This window comes from Aethalodelphis obliquidens, unplaced genomic scaffold (assembly GCF_003676395.1).
Source record: "Aethalodelphis obliquidens isolate GAN/ISIS:26980383/991018 unplaced genomic scaffold, ASM367639v1 scaffold97, whole genome shotgun sequence".
Lineage (NCBI taxonomy): Eukaryota > Metazoa > Chordata > Mammalia > Artiodactyla > Delphinidae > Aethalodelphis > Aethalodelphis obliquidens.
Window position 1 is genome coordinate 2,085,876 of NW_020838041.1, and position 21,349 is coordinate 2,107,224.

Here is a 21,349-nt window from a genome sequence, read left to right on the forward strand (position 1 = left end):
AGTAAACATATTAGTAGAACCAAATGAAATGATGTGAACTGATTTGCTCTGTAAATCTGATTATACATCATTAGCCTTTTGCAACATCATTTCTGGAGAGATACAGAAATGATCTGAAAGGATACCAGTTTCTCAAAGAAAGACTTTCACTTTTTACTGTTGTCAATTTAAAAATCAAGATGTCAGTCCTTTAGACATAAAATAGCTGGGGGGCTTCCCTGGTGGCGCAGTGGTTAAGAATCCACCTGCCAGTGCAAGGGACATGGGTTCGAGCCCTGGTCTGGGAAGATCCCACATGCCACAGAGCAACAAAGCCCATGTGCCACTACTACTGAGCCTGCGAGCCACAACTACTGAGGCTGTGAACCACAACTACTGAAGCCCATGCGCCTAGAGCCTGTGCGCCGCGACAAGAGAAGCCACCTCAATGAGAAGCTTGCGCACCGCAACGAAGAGTAGCCCCCACTCGCCGCGACTAGAGAAAGCCCGCGCGCAGCAACGAAGACCCAACACAGCCATAAATAAATAAATAAAGTAAAAAAATAAATAAATAAAATAAAATAGCTGGGCCACGAATCAGTCGTGATTCATTTCAAAGATTCAAACGATGTAAGGAGAGCCTTAACCCAAAGGCTCCTCATCCTCTAAAGGCTGAAACTTGTACCTAACTCCCGTTTTCCAGTTCTTTCTCTGTTAGTCACCAGGAGTCTTCTGTGCCCTAACCTGCACGGGGCAGGTTAAGGACAAAATCAGCATTTGCTCCCGATGAAGCAAGTAGCCATGCTTTGTCTCGAGAAGCTGCCGAATGAAAGATGATGAGATCATCTGGTGAGCTTTAATTGCCGAGTTAATTGTCTGGCTAATTCAGGAAAACAAGTCCAGAAATGGAATTGTCTAGATTACCTGTCATCACCTGGATCTGAATTTGCCTATTCCACAGATAAGTCAGCCCAACCTCCATCTTCCCCTCACTTGTTTAAAGTTAATTTGTAGTGTTTAAAGCAACATGTCCGACACGTGATCTTTATCCCTGGTGGTGGAAAGCCCGGGCTCTGACCTCAGCTAGTATCTCAGGAGGGACAGTTAAGAGTGAGCAGTCCTGCCTGGGACGCGGGCAAAAAGCAACGGGGACCAGAGGCCGGGGACTGATGAAGGGGTCCCGGGAAGAAGGGATGGAAAGCAAGGCAGGATCGATACACGTGTGATGACAAGTATTTAATTTTCCCAATGAAGGATTTCTTTGTAAAATTGGAGCATATCTTATATTTCCAAATATGGTGATTTGGAAAAAGAAACCATCACATCCCTCAAACTTGCTTTTAATCTCATGAAACTCCAGCAATAAACCAACTCGAAAATTAATAGTTTCCTTCCTGAGTTTGGTGAATGAAAATAAGAATTCTAAACTTTTTAGATAATTGTTGAAAAAATCACCTTTACTCCTGAGCTTTGAGCCTAGTTGTTAGATATGACTACCTGAAATTAGAGAGTCCTTTCATACATTTTCAGGTTTACGTTATGATTATACTTGAGAGCAAATGGGGGCAAATGTTTGACTATGAGCACAGGGAAAGAGGTCTGCAGAGAGAAAGAGAGAAATGTGATGAACACAGGAAACCACAGAGTCCCCAGGTAAGAATGCAGAGGCTTAATTTTCTAATTTAGTTTTCTTGTTTAGTTGTCTAATTCTTCACATTACCCCATTCTTGAGGTTCCTTGTGATAACCTAATTACTTATAATAAACCCTTTATATAGTATATTTTCAAGATGGCTTGAGTAGATTTCTATTGCCCAAAACCAAAACAGTTCTGATTAAGAAACCCTGCCATTCATCGTAGCTGAGTATTTAGAAGTTGATTTCACCCAAGCACCGCTTAAAGGACTTATGACAGTTTTTATTGCTAGTGTAGATGTACGTCGGCTCTTTCAAGGTTTTTGGTAGGCAAAGTTGCACCTAAATGCAAGTACTGGAAATTGATTATTGAAAAAGTGGTTATCATTTCAAGTATCTTATTTAAAACACTTTCTATAAAATATTTAAAGCAATATGTTATTGATTTGTCATCAAAATTTCCCTCTCTGAATATTGAATAAGAGTAGTAATTCCAGGACTTACCTGGTGGTTCAGTGGTTAAGAATCCTCCTGCCAAAAAAAAAGAATCTTCCTGCCAATGCAGGGGACACGGGTTTGAGCCCTGGTCCAGGAAGATCCCACATGCCACACGCGGAACAACTAAGCCCGCGAGCCACAACTACTGAAGCCCTCGCTCTGCAACAAAGAGAAGCCACCGCAATGAGAAGCCTGTGCACCACAATGAAGAGTAGCCCTCGCTCGCTGCAACTAGAGAAAGCCCAAGCACAGCAACGAAGACCCAATGCAGCCAAAAATAAACAAATAAATAAATAAACTTATTTTTTTAAAAAGAGTAGTAATTTAAAAGTTCCTTTAAGAGACACTTTAGAATTTAGGCAAAACGATTTTAATTGATATTTAATTTTAAGGAATGAGTTACAGAATGCATTAAGATGATCTCCTCATCTACTTTGCTGTATATTATAGATGTTATGCAAGATAAAACCCTTCTTGGCTAACATTAGAGTAATAACAGAATGATTAACGCTTCATGTGATAGTTGACTTAGCGCATGTTCAGATTTTCATACCAAATTTATTAGGAGATATTTGACTAAATGTTTCTGATAAATTCTCTAAATTTAAATAAATATAAAAATAACCTTACGTCATTTACCTTACCTCTCACTGCTTATACTGGAGTTTTTCTCAAGCCTTTTGTATGGCTCTATTTGGAGGTAGGGTCTTTAAGGAAGAATTAAGGTTAAATGAGGTCATAAGGGTGGGGCCCTGATCTGATAGAATTAGTGTTCTTATCGGGGAGCTTGGTGTGTGTGTGTGTGTGTGTGTGCATGCGTGCGTGTGCACATGTGCACACCAAGGAAAGGCCATGTGAAGACACAGCGAGAAAACATCTGTCTGCAAGCCAGGAAGAGAGCTCTCACCACAAACTGAGTCATCTGGAGCCTTGATCATGGACTTTCAGCCTCCAGAACTAGGAGAAAATTCATTTCTGTTGTTTATGCCACCCAGTCTATGGTGTTTGTCCTGACAGCCTGAGCAGACTAATATATACCACTAGGTACATGTGATGGAAAATTAAAGTGCTGTTTGTTGAGGAAACTTAGAGGCCGAGAACAACAGAGGGCACACGATCTTCCCATCTCTCATTATCCCACAGAGAAATGTGCTCAGGTGGGGACTTTGTGATGTGTCACAGGATCCAAAAAGAGGCCCCCCCTTTATTGTTCTACATATTTCTAGGGATGTTGGAAGGAGAGGCAAGGAACATCTATTTTACAGCAAAACAGCGGGACCTTCTTGATGGAAGAAATGGACTTACTAGGAAGAGGAAGCTGGCACTACTAGGATGTGATATCAGCCTGTCCTTCCATCGAGTTAATCTGCTGAGCTACTTCCTCCTTACGCTACCAAATGTAGGAGGGAATGAGCCTCAAGGACGACCTGTTTGTCTCTCATCAATAAGCAGGAAACTTAAAATGTAAGGACACCAAAAGGGTGAAAAGGTAAGATGGGAAAAGCTATGTTAGGTAAATTCTAACAAAAGAAAGCTCCGTGATTAAGCCAAAGAGCATTATCAGGGACAAAGAGAGTAACTATCCAATGATAAGAGGAAACAATTTTCCAGAAAAATATAACAACACTAAACTTGCAGGCACCTAATAACATAGCTTCAGAGTATACAAAGCCAAAGTTGTCCAAAGTGCAAGGAGAAACTGAAACATGAACAAGCATATTGTCGAGGTATGAATATGCCTCTCTCAGTAATGGACATAGAAAGCAGACAAAAATTGGAAAAGATACAGATATTTGGAAAAAACATGTATCAACCTCAATCAAATGCACACATAAAGAACCTTGCAACAAATAATTAGATAAAATCCAGTCTGTCCAAGCATGCATGGAACATATATAAAATACATCACACAAGAGCACAATAAAAATCCTAACACATATCAAATAATCAATATCTTACATAGGATGTGCTCTCGGAACATAGTGCTTTGAAATTTTTCTTAATAAAAGCACAAATAATTATCATGTCAAGAAAGAAGTAATAATATAAACTAGACAATTCTTATAACTGAAAAATAATATACATCAGCATTTGTGGGTCAAAGACTAAGGAGTTCTTAGAGAGAAGTTTACGACCTTAAATAGTCACATTAAAAAAGGAAAAAAAGTAAAGATTAGTGAGCTAGAATCAACTTTAGAAGTAATAAAGAGAACAGCACTGTAAACCCAAAGAAAATAGAATGAAGGAAATAAAGGTAAGAGCAGAGATTAACAAGATAGGAAACAAAGGGAGACTAGATCAATAAAAACAAAAGTTAGTTTTTATTTTATTTTTATTTATTTACTTATTTTTTTGGCTGCGCTGCATGGCTTGTGGGGTCTTTGTTTCCTGACCAGGAATCAAACCCGGGCCCTGGCAGTGAAAGTGCTGAGTCCTAACTACTAGGACCACCAGGAATTCCCCAAAAGTTACTTTTTAAAACTATTAATGAGATAGACATGCTTCTGGCAAGACTAATCAGAAAATAAGAGAAAAACACAAGGAAGAAATATTGGGATGAGAAAAGGGAAATAACTAGGAGATTAAGCAGAAATTGAAATAGTAATGAGAAAATGCTATGAGCAAGTCTATGTAAATAAATATGAAAACATAAATGAAAGGGAAAATTTTCCTAGAAAAAATTTAACTGATCAAAACTGACTCAAGGGCTTCCCTGGTGGCGCAGTGGTTGAGAGTCCGCCTGCCGATGCAGGGGACACAGGTTCGTGCCCCGGTCCTGGAAGATCCCACATGCCGCGGAGCGGCTGGGCCCGTGAGCCATGGCCGCTGAGCCTGCGCGTCCGGAGCCTGTGCTCCGCAACGGGAGAGGCCACAACAGTGAAAGGCCCGCGTACTGCAAAAAAAAAAAAAAATAAATAAATAATAGAGTTTTAGAAAACCAAATTGCATTTCTACGTATCATCAATATAATAGTACCCAAACCCATAAGATTCTTAGGAGTAAATCTAAACCTGTAAAAAAAAATTCTGAGACTAGTCAAAATAAATAAAAGGAGACATATAAATGTAGAGCTATATCTTGTTTGTTGGAAGATTCAATATTGTAAAAATGTCCATTCTCTTCCAGTGAATCTCTGAACTCACAGTATTTCCAACCAAAATCTCTACAGGATTTTCGCAAATGAATTCTAAAATTTATATGAAGAGATGCTTTCAGAGAAAAAGAACAACGTAAAAGAATATTCCCTGCCATGTAAGAAAGCTTATTATAAGTTATGACTGTGCCTATTATAATTAATGTTGGTTCAGTGATGGGAAAATAGATCAAAAACACCAAACAAAAATTTGCAAAATGAAACCATTCCTACATGGAAACTGCATATGACATTACAAATTTGCGGGGAAAGGACAAACACTTCAATAATTGGTGGCAAAACTGATCAATCATGTGGGAAAAAATAAAATAACATACCTATCGCACACAATGCACAAAGGAAAAGCCTAAATAAAATAAAGACTACTCAAAAGCAAAATGAGTGAAGGGTGAAAATAGGCAAGTCACAGAAGAAATTCAATTAACATGAAACAAGAATGATCCAACTCACTTGCAATCAGAGAAATGCAAAGTCTAACGAAAATGATCTTGCATTTCCTTACATCGGATCAGAAAAAATGTAAACATCGGATGATGTCAAGAGCTGGTATGGATGTGGACCAGGAGAAACGCACACACTTTTTTGCAACCGCGGAGACATCTTTTTTTTTTTTTAATTCATTCATTCATTCATTTATTTTTGGCTGTGTTGGGTCTGTTGCTGGGTGCAGGCTTTTCTCTAGTTGCGGCGAGCGGGGGTTACTCTTGGTTGCCATACGCGGGCTTCTCATTGCGGTGGCTTCTCGTTGCAGAGCACGGGCTCTAGGCACACCGGATTCCGTAGTCGTGGCACACAAGCTCAGTAGCTGTGGCTCGTGGGCTCTAGAGCGCAGGCTCAGTAGTTGTGACACATGGGCTTAGTTGGTCCGAGGCATGTGGGATCTTCCTGGACCAGGGCTCGAACCCGTGTCTCCTGCATTGGCAAGCCGATTCCTAACCACTGCCCCCGCCACCAGGGAGGTCCCCTGAAACACACACTTCTGAGAGCCTTTGAGAAATACATATTTAGGTTGAAAAGGTGCATCTTTGTAACCCCCAGCAACTCTCACACACGTGCCCAAGAAAACAGGTACAAGAATATTTACTGTAACACTTTGCAACAGCAAATAATTAGAAACCACCTAAATATCCACTAATAGTAAAGTGGATCAATAAACCGTAGTATATTCATATAAAAGGATGCTATACAACAATGAAAATGAATGAACTTGAGTTGAGTGGGTCAACATGGGTAAATGTTAACATTGGAAGATGGTCTGATATCATTAACATAAAATTTAAAAGCATATGTCAGTAATGTGTTTTATTTGTTACACACTCATATGTAATAAAATTATAAAAAGGAATAAGGGAAAAAACGTTCAGTGTATAATGTATACATGGGAAGCAGAGGGTGAGGAATGAGATGGGGAAAACATACAGAAGGTTTTAACTGTACCTGTAACATTTTGAACTGGAGTAGGAATGTCTTATGATACATTGATTTAATACTAGCATTTTCTACTTATAACACAGCAAATGAAGAAATCATTTAAAATCAAGCAGTGTTTTCCAAAATTACTAGGGTGAAAGAGTAAAGATGAAGTCATATTTAATAAAATTGGGAGAACAGTGAAGCGTAAACGTGAACCAGGCTTGGCGGGGAGCATAGGGATAGAGAGGAATACAGCTGAGCAACTAGGAGAGAAGGGAACCAGAGGAAAGGAAAATAAGTTTTAAATAAGCAGGCCCAAGACCAAAAATAAAGGGAGCAAATTGAAAACAATACGAGTGGGTAATTTTTTTTTTTAAAGTTCAGAACCTTAATTTTTTTTATTTTCATGTTTTCAATTTTAGTATTTTTTATTGAAGTAGAGTTGATTTACAATGTTGTGTTAATTTCTGCTGTACAGCAAAGTGATTCAGTTATATGTACATATACTTTTTAAAAAAATATTCTTGTCCATTATGGTTTATCATAGGATATCAAATATAGTTCCCTGTGCTCTACAGTAGGACCTTGTTATTATCCATACTATATATAATAATTTGCACCTGCCAACCCCAAACTCCCAGTCCATCCCTCCCCAATCCCCTCCCACTTGGCAACCACAAGTCTGTTCTCTATGTCTGTGAGTCTGCTTCTGCTTTGTAGATAAGTTCATTTGTGTCATATTTTAAATTCCACATGTAAGTGATATCATATAATATTTGTCTCTCTCTCTGATTTACTTCACCTAGTATGATCATCTCTAGGTCCATCCATGTTGCTGCAAATGGCATTATTTCATTCTTTTTTGTGGCTGAGTAGTATTTCACTGTATATATGTATAGAGTGGGTAATTCGTTACGTAATTATAGAAACGATTTTAAAAGGCAGACTTAGATGCCAAATGTGATTTAATTTAACTTAGGCCATTCCTAACGCCTTCTTCAACACCCTACTTCGAAATGGGAAAACTGAGTCCCAATGAGGTAAGTCACCCTGTGGTCAAGTGCAGAGCTGGAAGAATGCACGGCCCTGAGGGCACCTGGATGCAGTGATTCTTTCTCTTCACAGCACCACCTCATGCACCTGGGTCTCCATCTGCCACGAAGGGGTGCTGGGTGAGGGTGGGGTGCGAGGGCAGTTCAAGGGACACACCCAGGCTGAGAAAAACCCAAAAAAGGCAGCAGAGGGACATAGTGAGTTAAACTTTTACACCTGTGTAGTCTTCCTCTTGTATTTTTAAGCCTTCTTTTTTTTTTTTTTTTTTTTGCGGTACGCGGGCCTCTCACTGTTGTGGCCTCTCCCGTTGCGGAGCACAGGCTCCGGACGCGCAGGCTCAGCGGCCATGGCTCACGGGCCCAGCCGCTCCGCGGCATGTGGGATCTTCCCGGACCGGGGCACGAACCCGTGTCCCCTGCATCGGCAGGCGGACTCTCAACCACTGCGCCACCAGGGAAGCCCTAAGCCTTCTTTAAAAAGGCTAAGTGGGCATGCTTCTTCTGTTTTAGGTATTTAAATTGACAAATGATATAGGGAATTAAAAATGGACAGCTGAGAAGAAAAAATGTTGAGAACTGTTACATTAATCCATTCTCATACTATTTTTATTTCTGCTTTTGCGGGAGAACATTCTCTGTAACTCATTCCTTGAAATCCAGTAAAGTATCTAAAAGGAATCTTCTCTAATTAGGCCCTAAAAGAAGAGTACAACCTGCAGAGGAGAAGCTGGCCTCTGCACACCTCCAAGATGATTGTAATGATTGCCTTTTTTTTAAAAAAAATGACATATCAAATTTAAACAGTAAACTGTGGTTTTTGATGATTGATGTTGATGGTTAGGAAGTGGTTATGTGCTTTAAGACAGAATGTGAAGTTAAGGGAAAAAAGCAAACAAAAACCAAATGGGGCATGATACACTGAGCTTGAAGTGTCTTAGTTTTGCTGGATGGTAAAAGCCCATTATTAGCTAATGAAATAATCCATGTGCCAAAATAATATTTGGTCTATCAGAAGTGCAGTGCATGGGCAGATCCAGGCACCCTTCAATGTGTTTCTTTCCATGCCTTTGAGTTTTCCAGACAAACCCCACTAACAGCTCCAGCAGCCTCATGTTTAGCTAGTGACAGACTGGAGCGTGCAGTGTCCTGGAGACTCCTGAATGCTTCTTTGTTCCGGAGCTCTGCTGACCTGAGGGCTCCGTCCTGCCCAGCGCTTGCCATTCAAACCTCCCTTTGCAGAGATGTATAACTTGGCTGGAACACTTTATTCGTCATACAACTTTGCTTCAGGGCATTGTTGTGGTGGTAGGTTTTTTCTTTTGTTTTGTTTTGTTTTTTTTACAAATTCTGAAAACACACACACCAGGTAAAGCAAACCGAATATGATGTGTAGAGCCTGACTTTGTCCATTAGTTATGCTCTCACTTTTTATTGTAAGAAGTTTGGGGAAAGGATGCAATTAGGAAAGTGTGTGTTTCAATAAGACCTTTGATCAAAACCCAATCATGCTCTTGGCAAGCATCTTTTACATAATGTAGTTTTAGTTCCATTTGGGATTTAGAAAGAACTAAGATATTTGCCTGGAAAAAGTGGTAATTTGTTTTCTTTTAGAGAATTTCCTCTGCAGAAAAGTACCTGGGGTCCTACTGAATCAGTTGAAAAAAACACCTTGTAGTAGAGACCATGTAATGTTGTTCTAAACTACAATAATTAATAGATTTTTTTAAAAAGAGGATGACAAAACCATTTTTATTAACTTTCATGAAACTGTGAGAAGCCACTGAAGTGTCACAGAGCTCAAGGGTTGGACAAGCCCTCTGAGGCCACTCAGTCTGTCTTTCCACCAGGCTAGACTGTCCCCTTCATTGTTCTATTCAGCATTGTTCTCTAGTCCCCTTGGAATGTCTAAAGCAACACAACACAGTCCTTGGAATTACAGTTGTTATTCCAGCATTTCATCAACTGAAGCAATGCTGAGTGGTTTTCCTAAATTGAATGTGGCTTCTGATCTCCGTTAAGAGATTTAAAATTAAGGCAATGACTCTCTTTTCTTACGTTGGAATTCTGTTTGGGCCTGGATATTAGGGTGGTAGGTAACTTATAGATTAGCAGAATTCAAACATTTACTGTATTTGGTCATTATGTTTCAGAAGAGATAGTTCTGTGTGGAGTCATACTATAGGTCCTGCTACAACACATCATTATTTTGAGGTTTTATTGCTTTCTTACATACAGTTATTCTGTAAAATGACATACTAGCCTTTTGGATGTTTAGTTGGAAGTGTCTGGTGGAAAACAGTTTATTGAAGGAAAGAACTTACCTCAAGACACAAAACATATTGTAGCTGATGGCCCCCAAAGAATATTTGTCAAGGGACCTATTTAAAAAAAGGAAGAGGCAGGGCTTCCCTGGTGGCGCAGTGGTTAAGAATCCACCTGCCAATGCAGGGGACATGGGTTCGATCCCTGGTCCAAGAAGATCCCACATGCCACGGAGCACCTAAGCCCGTGCACCACAACTACTGAACCTGCACTCTAGAGCCCATGAGACACAACTAGTGAGCTCCCGTGCCACAGCTACTGAAGCCCGCGCGCCTAGAGCCCGTGCTCCACAACAAGAGAAGCCACTGCAATGAGAAGCCCTCACACCGCAACGAAGACCCAACGCAGCAAAAATAAATTAATTAATAAATTTTAAAAAATACATTTGTTAAAAAAAAATGCTATAAGTGGGAATTCCCTGGCGGTCCAGTGGTTAGGACTTGGTGCTTTCACTGCCAAGGGCCGGGGTTCAATCCCTGGTCGGGGAACTAAGATCCCAGAAGCTGCATGGTGCGACCGAAAAAAAAATGCTATAAGTAACATTAAAAGAGAAGTGATACTACCATGTATAAAATAGACAGCTAGTGGGAACCTGCTGTATAGCACAGGGAGCTCAGCTCAGTGCTCTGTGATGACATAGATGGATGGGATGGGGGGTGAGGGAGGTCCACGAGGGAGGGGGTATAAGTATGCATATGGCTGATTCACTTCACTGTACAGCAGAAACTAACAACATTGTAAAGCAATTATTCTCCAATAAAAAGTAAAATAAAACAAATGGTGCATCCATTTGGAATAATTTTAAAAAAAAGAAGTGATAAATTTGGAAAAATGACTATTTGAGAGACAAAGCTCATATATTTAATATATAGTATGTCTCTCACAACTCAATACAAGAAGATGAATACTGTAATAGATAAATGGGAAACTAGTCTTATAAGAGAAAAAAGGCAAATAAAATTATGAAGAAATGTTTCACATCATTAGTTAGCCATTAAAGAAATATAAATTTAAAAAACAATGTGTACTCTTACCTATTGCTGGTATGCATGAAAATGTGTACAACTTCTCCGAAGAACAGTATAGCATATATATCAAAAGGCAACAAAAATGAACGGACAATTCACATTTAAGAACTTATCCATATCTAAGAATAATCAGTGAAGTAAGCAAAGATGTATGTTCAAGGGTATTCCTAACAGCTTTATCATAAAAACAAAAATTATCGAAATAACAAAAATATCCTGTAACAGGGGTTTGGTTACAAACAAACAAAAGTAATGCATCCAAACAATGGAATTCACTATGCATTAAATTGATGTTTTAGATGAATAATTATTAGTATCAAGGTATATTAATAATACTATTATGTGAAAGAAACAAAGTACAAATGGGATATACAATATGATCTCACTTTGGTACAAAATATATGGAAGTATACACAAAGCATATCTCTGGGTGGTGAAATTACAGGTGTTTCTTTTCTCCATTTGCTTTTCTGTATTTTCTAAATCAAAGAAATAAATGTGGATTGCTTTCACCGTGAGAAAAAATTGTGAGTTTTAAGTATAAAAAATATACTCAATTGCGATTAGAAGAACGTATTCTAAATTGTTTTTAGTATTAATGTAGGGTTCCTGAAGTTATTTGTACTGTGTTCCCTTTTCCTAATGAAAAAATACATACTTTAAAAAGTGCTGGCCACGATTTGGGAACAGGCTGTGGTCCCGACCATTTTTTTTCCGATCCTACCCACCACGTCTCTGCTCTCATCTCTCACTTCCATCCTCACTCCCAAAAGTTAACCAGACTAGCTAAGTGGCCTGTGGAAGGTAAACAACAAAACTCACTTCAAATGAAATCAAAAGTTAAATGATGTCCAAGTATCCAACCTGCTTGAACCAGCCCCGCTCTGTGAATATTCACGTGGACAAACGAGATCAGCGGTGAGAAAATGGTTTGCTATTCGCACATGTCCAGGTGGCTCCGAGCATTTCCGATCCTATTTACCTTCAAATAAAAATCTCCTGATCTTCTTTACAAATGGTTGTTATTATTCTGAATTGTGTCCACTAATGTAACAAAAAATGTTTTAAAATGCAATAAGAAACAGGTTTAAGCAGATTTAAAATGGATTAGCTGAAGCTCCAGAGTCTTTCTTCTGTTTTCAAGGACACCTCTTTTGTTTTGGGAATCGTGGAGGACGATCTCTGCACATTTTTAACCCTCTGGGCCATTTGTTGCTTTTCCTGCCTTTTCAACTCCAGCTTTGATTTTGAAGACCCCAAGTGTTTCTCAAGTGGCAAAGATAATGTTGCGTTACCCAAGCGCCATACGCAATATCATTTTGGATGCCACAGGCTTTTTCCTTTTCAAGTGCTCAAGCCCAAGCTGTAATTTTCCTCTTCCAGTTTTATCCAGAACCTTTAAATCAACAACAGAAGAAACTAAACAGGAAGCTGCCTTTCTCTGGTGTAGAAAATGGGAAGGAAGATGGGGACAGATGAGAAAACTAAATCTGGAGAAGGAAGCCACCATATTTTGTTTCTGTTCATCAAAATCATAGATTCAGCATCGTCCCAGTAGCCTGGCCCAAAAGATCAAACATCGGGGCGGGGGGGGGCAGTACATTTTTCTAGCTGTCTATAGGGCATCACGAAAGGAACGACCATATCCTATCTTCAGCAACAGTTCGAAATCCATTTAGAAAGAGGTCCACAAAAGTTGAAGCATAACTCCTAACAAGAGGTTTAAAGGAAGAATTGATTTATATTTTTAGTGACTAAAAAAGAAGGAAAATTTAGCCCATATGCCATCACTTGTTCAAATACGAACGTATTTGAAATGAGAGTGATAACTGTTTCCATAACAAATATGGTAACACAAAAATAACACATCTGTGCTTTGTTTTTCTGAATGCTATTTGGAGCCAGTTTTGTCTAAGAAGCCTAGGCAGGACTAATTCACTTAGTTCAGTCGATTAGAGCAGTGACCTCCAGACTGGGATTTCACAGAGCAGCGATGGTTCCCAAATGAATGAATAAGTGAATAAACTGGAGAGGAGAAAATACAGGGTTGTCCACTTTTCATTTCTCTAAATGATACAAAAAGCTCAACCATCGTCAATAATCATGGTTATTCCCTGAGAGAAAGGACATTTTAACAGAAAAAAATCAGGACGGGAACAATCTCATAATAAAAAATAGTCCTTCAGAGGAAGAAAATTAGTTTATGGAAAAAATCACTACATTTTCTCACTATAGATTCTAATAAAACATAATAGACTAGTATTTAGGAACCAATGGAAATGACTTAGTATAGTATTGAGATTAACTTTCCATTTTTAATTCCCATATAAGCTAGTTAAGTTATATTGGTCTGTTTCACGGTCTTAGAATGTGTGTTAATGTGTATTTTTTGTTACCTGTTAATTCACTGATTCTTTCTTCTATTCAACAAATACTTGCTGTGGTCTATTATATATTAGGCACTGATGGAGATTATGAAGCAGAATAAGATTGTCTCTTTTCTCTTTTTTTTTTTTTTAATTTTATTTTATTTATTTTTTATACAGCAGGTTCTTATTAGTTATCCATTTTATACATATTAGTGTATACATGTCAATCCCAATCTCCCAATTCATCACATCACTGCCCCACCCCGCCCCCCGCTTTCCCCCCTTGGTGTCCATACGTTTGTTCTCCACATCTGTCTCTATTTCTCCCTTGCAAACCGGTTTCATCTGTACCATTTTTCTAGATGTCACATATATGCGTTAATATACGATATTTGTTTTTCTCTTTCCAACTGACTTCACTCTCTATGACAGTCTCTAGATCCATCCACGTCTCTACAAATGACCCAATTTTGTTCCTTTTTATGACTGAGTAATATTCCACTGTATATATGTACTACATCTTCTTTATCCATTCGTCTGTCCATGGGCATTTAGGTTGCTTCCATGTCCTGGCTATTGTAAATAGTGCTGCAATGAACATTGGGGTGCATGTGTCTTTTTGGATTATGGTTTTCTCATGGTATGTGCCCAGTAATGGGATTGCTGGGTCATATGGTAATTCTATTTTTAGTTTTTTAAGAAACCTCCATACTGTTCTCCATAGTGGCTGTGTCAGTTTACATTCCCACCAACTGTGCAAGAGGGTTCCCTTCTCTCCACACCCTCTCCAGCATTTTTTGTTTGTAGGTTTTTTGATGATGGCCATTCTAACCGGTGTGAGGTGATACCTCATTGCAGTTTTGATTTGCATTTCTCTAATGATTAGTGATGTTGAGCGTCTTTTCATGTGTTAGTTGACCATCTGTATGTCTTCTTTGGAGAAACGTCTCTTTAGGTCTTGTGCCCATTTTTTTGATTGGGTTGTTTATTTTTTTAATATTGAGCTGCATGAGAAGATTGTCTCTTATGGTGCACAGAAAGAATTATAATTCAAGACAAAACTTACCATGAGAGGGCACAGATCGATGCGGGAAGCCAAGGGTGGGGCTGTAAAGGCTTCATGGGGAAGGTGGCATTTGAGGCAGATATTGAAAGATGAGAGGATTTCCATAGCTCACGTTGGTCTGGTGGAGGGTGTTATGGAAGGAGGTTAAAAAAAAAATCATCCAAACCAGTCAGCCTGGGAAAGGATTCAGTATGTTCAAGGTCTTGAGAGCAGTATGGCTCGATATGTACTAGAGAGTCCTGGGGAAATACGAACATAGCGAAGGCCATTTCGTAGGGGATCCTCAGAATCAAGGCAAATGTTTAGACCACATCTAGGAAGCCAAGCAGAGCGAGCAAGCAGGTGTGTGCGGATGGAGAGATTCCTGACCTTGAAATCAGGAGGCGTGACTTTGAGCGTCCGCGCTGTTCTCCCCATGAAACCTTGAGGAATTCTCTTACTCTCTCTGGGCCTCCATTTTCCGGCTGTAAAATGCGATTAATACCTCGATGACGTGCTATCGTATTATTCAGTTCAATAAGCCACAGTATGGGAAAGGCCTAGGACAGTATCAGACACATAGTCGGAAACCATGACAGTTTGCTGGTCGTGGATATTTGCTGAATCACCAAAATCCAGGTTTAGGAAGATTCTCACATTCACCTGTGGGCTCAGAAAGTGAGAAATAGTGGGAGTGGATGAGAGGGAACGGAAGTGAGAGATATTCGGATTGGTTGGGTGCAGGACTCAAGGACATGTTAGCAGCACGTTCGAGGCAGAAGCTGAGACGCGGATTAGGGAACCGCCTGGTCCAGTGATGAGAGTTGAAGCCATCAAGACATCCCTGTGATGCCAAGAGCAGGAGTGTAGAGGAAGGAGGGGACCAAGGGCTGAGTTTTGACCATCTCCTCTGCCGGGCTCGGAAGGACAGCAGAGAGAACACGGGTCTCCCGGAGCCCACGGAACCTGAGAGAGAAGATGGCCTCGGGAACAAAGGGGCAGTTGTAAGTGCCACACGTCACAGGGGCCAAAGAAACAGGAGCACAGGAGTCACAACGGGAGCTCCTGAGGGACTTCTGTGAGCACAGTGTCAGTGGTTCCGGGGGAGCCGAAGCCACATCGCAGGAAAGAGTGAAGAGGTGAGTTTAAAATAGATTAAGTTAATATTTGGAATAAGTACAGCTGCCTATGAATCAAAAGGTACCAAAGCATATAAAGAGAAACCTAGGTCTCTCACCTACTCCTCCAATTTCTGTTCAAATGTTCAGGAATATCCATGGAGAGTCAATGAATAGGTATTTTTGGTTTTGGTTTTCGGGATTTTTTAGTCCCGAGAATTTTTTTATTGTTATTTTATGATCGTTTCACACATTTTAATATATACCTGATTCTTCATAATCTGAATTTATAGTAACATATCAGGCACGTTTTCGAAATACCAACTAAAACCTACTACTCTGCACCCCTCTTTCTGCTTGACCATATGATGTCTCGGAGATCTCTCTATATGATCCCGACGTACAGCGTAATTTATTTGATCAATCTTGACACAATCCTCTACTGGTGGATATGTGGGATGTTTCCATCAAGAACTTGATAAAAAGAACAAACTCTTCATGAGTGACTAGGTGACGTCCTAAAACTCTAGACCTTGATGACTCAAGTAGCAGAACTACCGGATCTACCCACAAACAGCTGCATCCATTCCCTCTTGCTAGACTCCTTCCAGTTTTTTTTTGGCCAAGTCATGCAGCATGTGGGATCTTCCCCCACCAGGTATTGAACCCGTGCCCCCTTCCCTGCTGCGTTGGGAATGCGCAGTCTTAACCACTGGACCGCCAGGGAAGTCCCCTTCCAGTTTTTTTTTTTTGCGGTACGCGGGCCTGTCACTGTTGTGGCCTCTCCCGTTGCGGAGCACAGGCTCCGGACGCGCAGGCCCAGCGGCCATGGCTCACGGGCCCAGCCGCTCCACGGCATGTGGGATCTTCCCGGACCGGGGCACGAACCCGTGTCCCCTGCATCGGCAGGCAGACTCTCAACCGCTGCGCCACCAGGGAAGCCCCCACTTCCAGTTTTTATTTGGTCCTTGCCTTCACTGGAGGACCCCCATTTCTTGTCCTGTAACCTCCCCTAGCCTTTTTGCATTATCCTATCATAATGCTTTCTGGAAATAAAAAAAGTAACTTCCGCTCTAAAGATTTAAATCTTGAGTGCTAGCCAGCTGACTGATTAAACCTTCAGTTATGGTCTGGTAAAGTACAGAGATGTCACCCTCCCATGTGGACTGTTGGCATTGCGAGTACCTTAGAATCTGCATAACTCTACCTCCTTTGTTTTACAGAAGTGGAAATTGGAGAGCAGAGAAGTGACATGTGTTCCCCCAAATCATGTGCCCAAAGAGTAGTGGAGCCCAGTATCCTCACTACCTTTTTTTTTTTAATAAATTTATTTATTTATTTATTTATGGCTGCATTGGGTCTTTGTTGCTGCATGCAGGCTTTCTCTAGCTGCAGTGAGCGTGGGCTTCTCACTGCGGTGGCTTCTCTTGTTGCGGAGCACGGGCTCTAGGTGCGCGAGCTTCAGTAGCTGTGGCGCAGGCTTAGTTGTTCCGCGGCATGTGGGATCTTCCCGGACCAGCGCTCAAACCCGTGTCGCCTGCATTGGCCGGTGGATTCTTAACCACTGTGCCACCAGGGAAGCCCTCACTCCCTTTTTTGTTTTGTTTGGTTTTTGGCCACGCCATGCAGCTTGTGGGATCTTAGTTCCCTGACCAGGGATTGAACCCGGCCCCGGCAGTGAGAGCGCAGAGCCCTAACCACTGGATCACCAGGGAATTCCCCCAGATTGGTGTTCTTTCTGTTTCCTCCAACATCCTTACCTGTCTTCAATGATTCTGAAAGCGGTAGAAGCATTGCCCATTACTGGAGACTCAGGTTTGAGCAGGGAATAAATGAAGGACGAATGTCTTAGGGATCTGGGAAACGGGAGGGCCGCCCCTGGGAAGCTGAGGGCCAGGCTTCACGGTTGGGTTTAGACACTGACTCACCTCCCGCCCCGCTGGGAGGTTTCGGGGATCCCAGTGTTTCAGCTGCTGCAGCTCCACACTTGGCCTCAGACCACACAGGCCTTGCTGGAGTCGTTGTGAAGGTTGATGAGGTAATCCTTGTAGAACTCTGTTAGCTCTGCGGACGAAAACCACAACCGTGTCTAGAAATGATGGAGTGCCCGCCATTCGGCCCACACTCTTCTACCCCAACTTGGTTTATCAGATGCGGCTATACTTCAGCCAGTTTAACACCTTATTGTCATTGTTTAGCTTAGCATTCTTGTCCTTTTTAAACCTACCGCAACCCTGCCGGTCATTCTTAACTTGGATGATTCAAAGGTGACTTATTCTAGTTCCTTGAGTTTCAAAGTAACATAAGGTCTCCACCACCTCCTTAAGTCCTCTGTACCTTGGTTATTCCATTTGCCAAATGAGGAAAATAGGGCTGTGGTGAAGGTTAAAAAAGTTAATGTATGTGGAGCAGGGCCTGATACACAGAAAGTGTCAATAAGCGTTAGCTCCTGTCAGTGTAACTAATTGAACATGGATGACAGTATGTGAATACACGCCTTCAGTTAAAGAAATAACGTGCACTTAGTGTAGTGCTTAGTGTAGTGTAGTGTTTAGTGTTCCTCTGTTTCCGAGGGGACGCAGTGAAGATTTCTGTGGGTGAAGTACCAAGGCTTTGAGCCTACGAAGATGTAATCATGACAACGGGAGGAGAGCTGGGCTGCCCAGGCCCCGAGATCTCTCAGTTTTCCCATTCAAAATTTGCTTTCTCAGCTGCCTTGTTCGACACTGCAGCCTCAGCACGCAGGTACTCAATCAATATTGGCTTATGAATGAATGAATAAATGTATGAGTCTATCCAAAGACAGAGAAACGGAGGATGGCCCCAAGGAAGGAAGTCTGGCTGACACTGTGGATTTTCCAGGAGAAAGGAGATCAACTTTTAAAACAGAGAGGATGAGGCATAGACATGTAGGAATAGCGTAACTGTTGCCTGATGGCTAGATTCCAAGCCTGGAGATAAAAAATAGAGGGATGGCTGTGCAGTTGGACAAGTTGGCCCAAAGAATCATTGGGTTTTGTTTCTGTTTTTTAATGAAGTCAGATACCTCAAGAAGGCCGCGGAGAGCGTTTCTTTTTGACAGCGGTACTCTGCAGAGATTTCCAGTTGTTAAAAGGGATCATTCGGAAGGTATCACAAAGAGCACCCTATTAGAGTGTCTGTCTCCCTGAAAGTAAATCCTCCTCCTTTGTACTCAGGGTGTTTCTCTGTTAATAATAGCCTCCTACTATGACCCCAAGTTTCACAGCCTCCCTGAAAGTAAAAGCTGCTCTTTGTGTAGCCATTGTTTTGTTTTCCATTCCTACACACACTCCTGCCCAATTGGGGTCATAGTTATGCCATCGCTACTAAATGCATCACCACTGAATCAAAGGACAAGCAGAACAACTGTCTGTGCTCCCTTCTCTTCCTCATTGTGTTTATTTAGGTTGAAATTGTTTTCCGTAAGATTCAACAAGCACTCACCCAGCACCCTGTGTGAGTGAAGCACTGTGTTAGGTCACAGACACAGCATAGAGTTGGTTGGGCGTGGTTTCTGGCCTCGAGAATCTTGCATTTGTTTGCAGATGGTCACGGTGACTGGTGAAATGCTTTGGTGTCTCTCTTCAACCTTTCCAGTATATAGGTTTCTCTTACTTTGACTTGTCACTTTAGGATTTCATTGAAGGTGAACTTGAGTGCATTCGGTTTAACAGAGTCTCTACGAAACCCCCCTGATTCCTCCATCCGGATGTCCCCCCTGCACTTTATGTGCACTTACATCATTGTATTGTATTTATTTATGTACATGTCAACCTCCATAATCTGGGGAGGGAACAGGCACAGGGAAAGGAACCCTGGGAGTGGAGCCAGAAGACCTGTGCTTGTTTTTGAAGCCAGCCCCAGGTATGAATCAGCCATGAAATCTTGCCCAGGCAACTTAATCCCTCAGATCCTCAGTCCTGTATCTAGAATTGGAAGATAGTAATAACGCCTATTTCACAGCATGGATGTGAGAATTAAGGTAGTTATCATATGAATGGGCTGTGTCAACTATCATTCATATGCTAGTTTTATTATCCCCTGAATGATCTAGCAAAAGGCCTGGCCCTTGAGAAATACTTTATTAATATTCATTCACTCATTGAAAAATGACATCAACCACCCTGTGGTGTATTATTCTTGTCTTCTTTTTGTAGCCCCTATTGTTAGTAGGTTTATCTGTAATGCCCTACTAGGTTCCGGGGGAGTATCTGTAGGGATCAAAGGGGCCTGCTTGCCAGTGGAGCTGCCCTTTTAGATAGTAGGGTCCAAAGCCCCCTCCCCACTCCCCATATTTCATATGTCCTGCTTCTATCTTAAGGGCAGGGAGTACCAGAGAAGCCCTAGTAGTTAAAGCATGGGCTTTGCAGTAAGACAGTCCTGGGTTCAAATTTTGGGTCAACCAGTTTACTAGTTGTGTGATCTGGGGTAATTTTCAAATTTTTCTGAGCTTTCCTTTTTTTGTATGTGTGTGAAATGAGGATACACAGGGTTGGACAATTAAAAGTCAATAATGTATTGAAAGGAGATAATGTGAGGAATTCTGAGTTAGATAAGCTCAACAAGAGTGAACTACAATGATATCCATCCCGAGTCCTTGTACATTAATTGAGCAAGTACTATGGGTTGGGCCCTACACGGGTGCGGGAGATAGACGCTGTCATCAGTGGGAAGACAGACAAGTCCTAGATGATTGCACGTACAGTACGTGCAAGAGCTGGGACAGAACAAGAACACGGTGCTCTGGAAACAGGAGAGCACCTGCCTGGCAGCCCTGACCGGGAGGATCAAGAGCTGTCAGGGAAGGCTTCCAGGAGGAGGTGATTCCTGTGAGAGCCTTGCGGGCCGAGTAGGAGTGAGCCAAGGGGACAGAAGGAGTACGGCCGAGCCAGGACACTGACATCTGAGAAGACGCCCCTTCGGGAAAACGGAGCAGCTCTGACAAAATGCAGCCACAAGGGTTTGTGGATGCCAGGTCATGCGGTTGGCTCCGGGCAGGAACTGATGCTTTGTTTGGAGGCGCTGATGGATGTGCCCCCTCCCGAGAGAGGACATTTAAGTGGAGAGCATGGAGTAAAGTATCCTGAAGTCGTGAAATCAACACCGGTGCGGAGCTTCCCAGATCCTCAATCGTGGTCAAGCCCCACGTGTGACTTAATCACCCCACGTTAACCTCTATACCTTTGTGGTCAACCAGCGATCACACCCATCCCCTCGGGTTACTTCGAGGACTAGATGGAATTGTTTAGGCACAAGTTGGCAGCAAAGCGTGTGTCACCGAATAAGCATTTTACTAAACATCAGTTCTCTGTGCCTCAGCGCTGCGTCGCGAAAACACGAATGCCACAGCGAGGCCCGTCTCCCCCTCCCTCCCCGCCTCTCCAGCAGGGTCAGCGGCCGCCTCACGCCGGGCCAGGACGCCAGGATGTGCACTCGGCTGACCAGCAGAGCCACCGCCGCCACCGCGCATGCTCCGCGGGCCGCCTGGACCCCCGCCGGGCGGCGGGCGGGGCGGGCCGCGCGAGGACGCATGCGCAGACCCGCGCCGCCGCTCGGTCCAGTGCGGCAGCTGGAAAACCGCAGCTGCGGCGGCGGAGGCGGCTACAGCGCGGGCGGCCGCAGGGGAAGCGCGCGGGGCAGGGCTGGCCGGGCGGGGCCCGAGCTCCGGGCTGACGGCGTCCGCAAGGCGAAGGGCGCGGGGCGGCAGCGCGGCGGC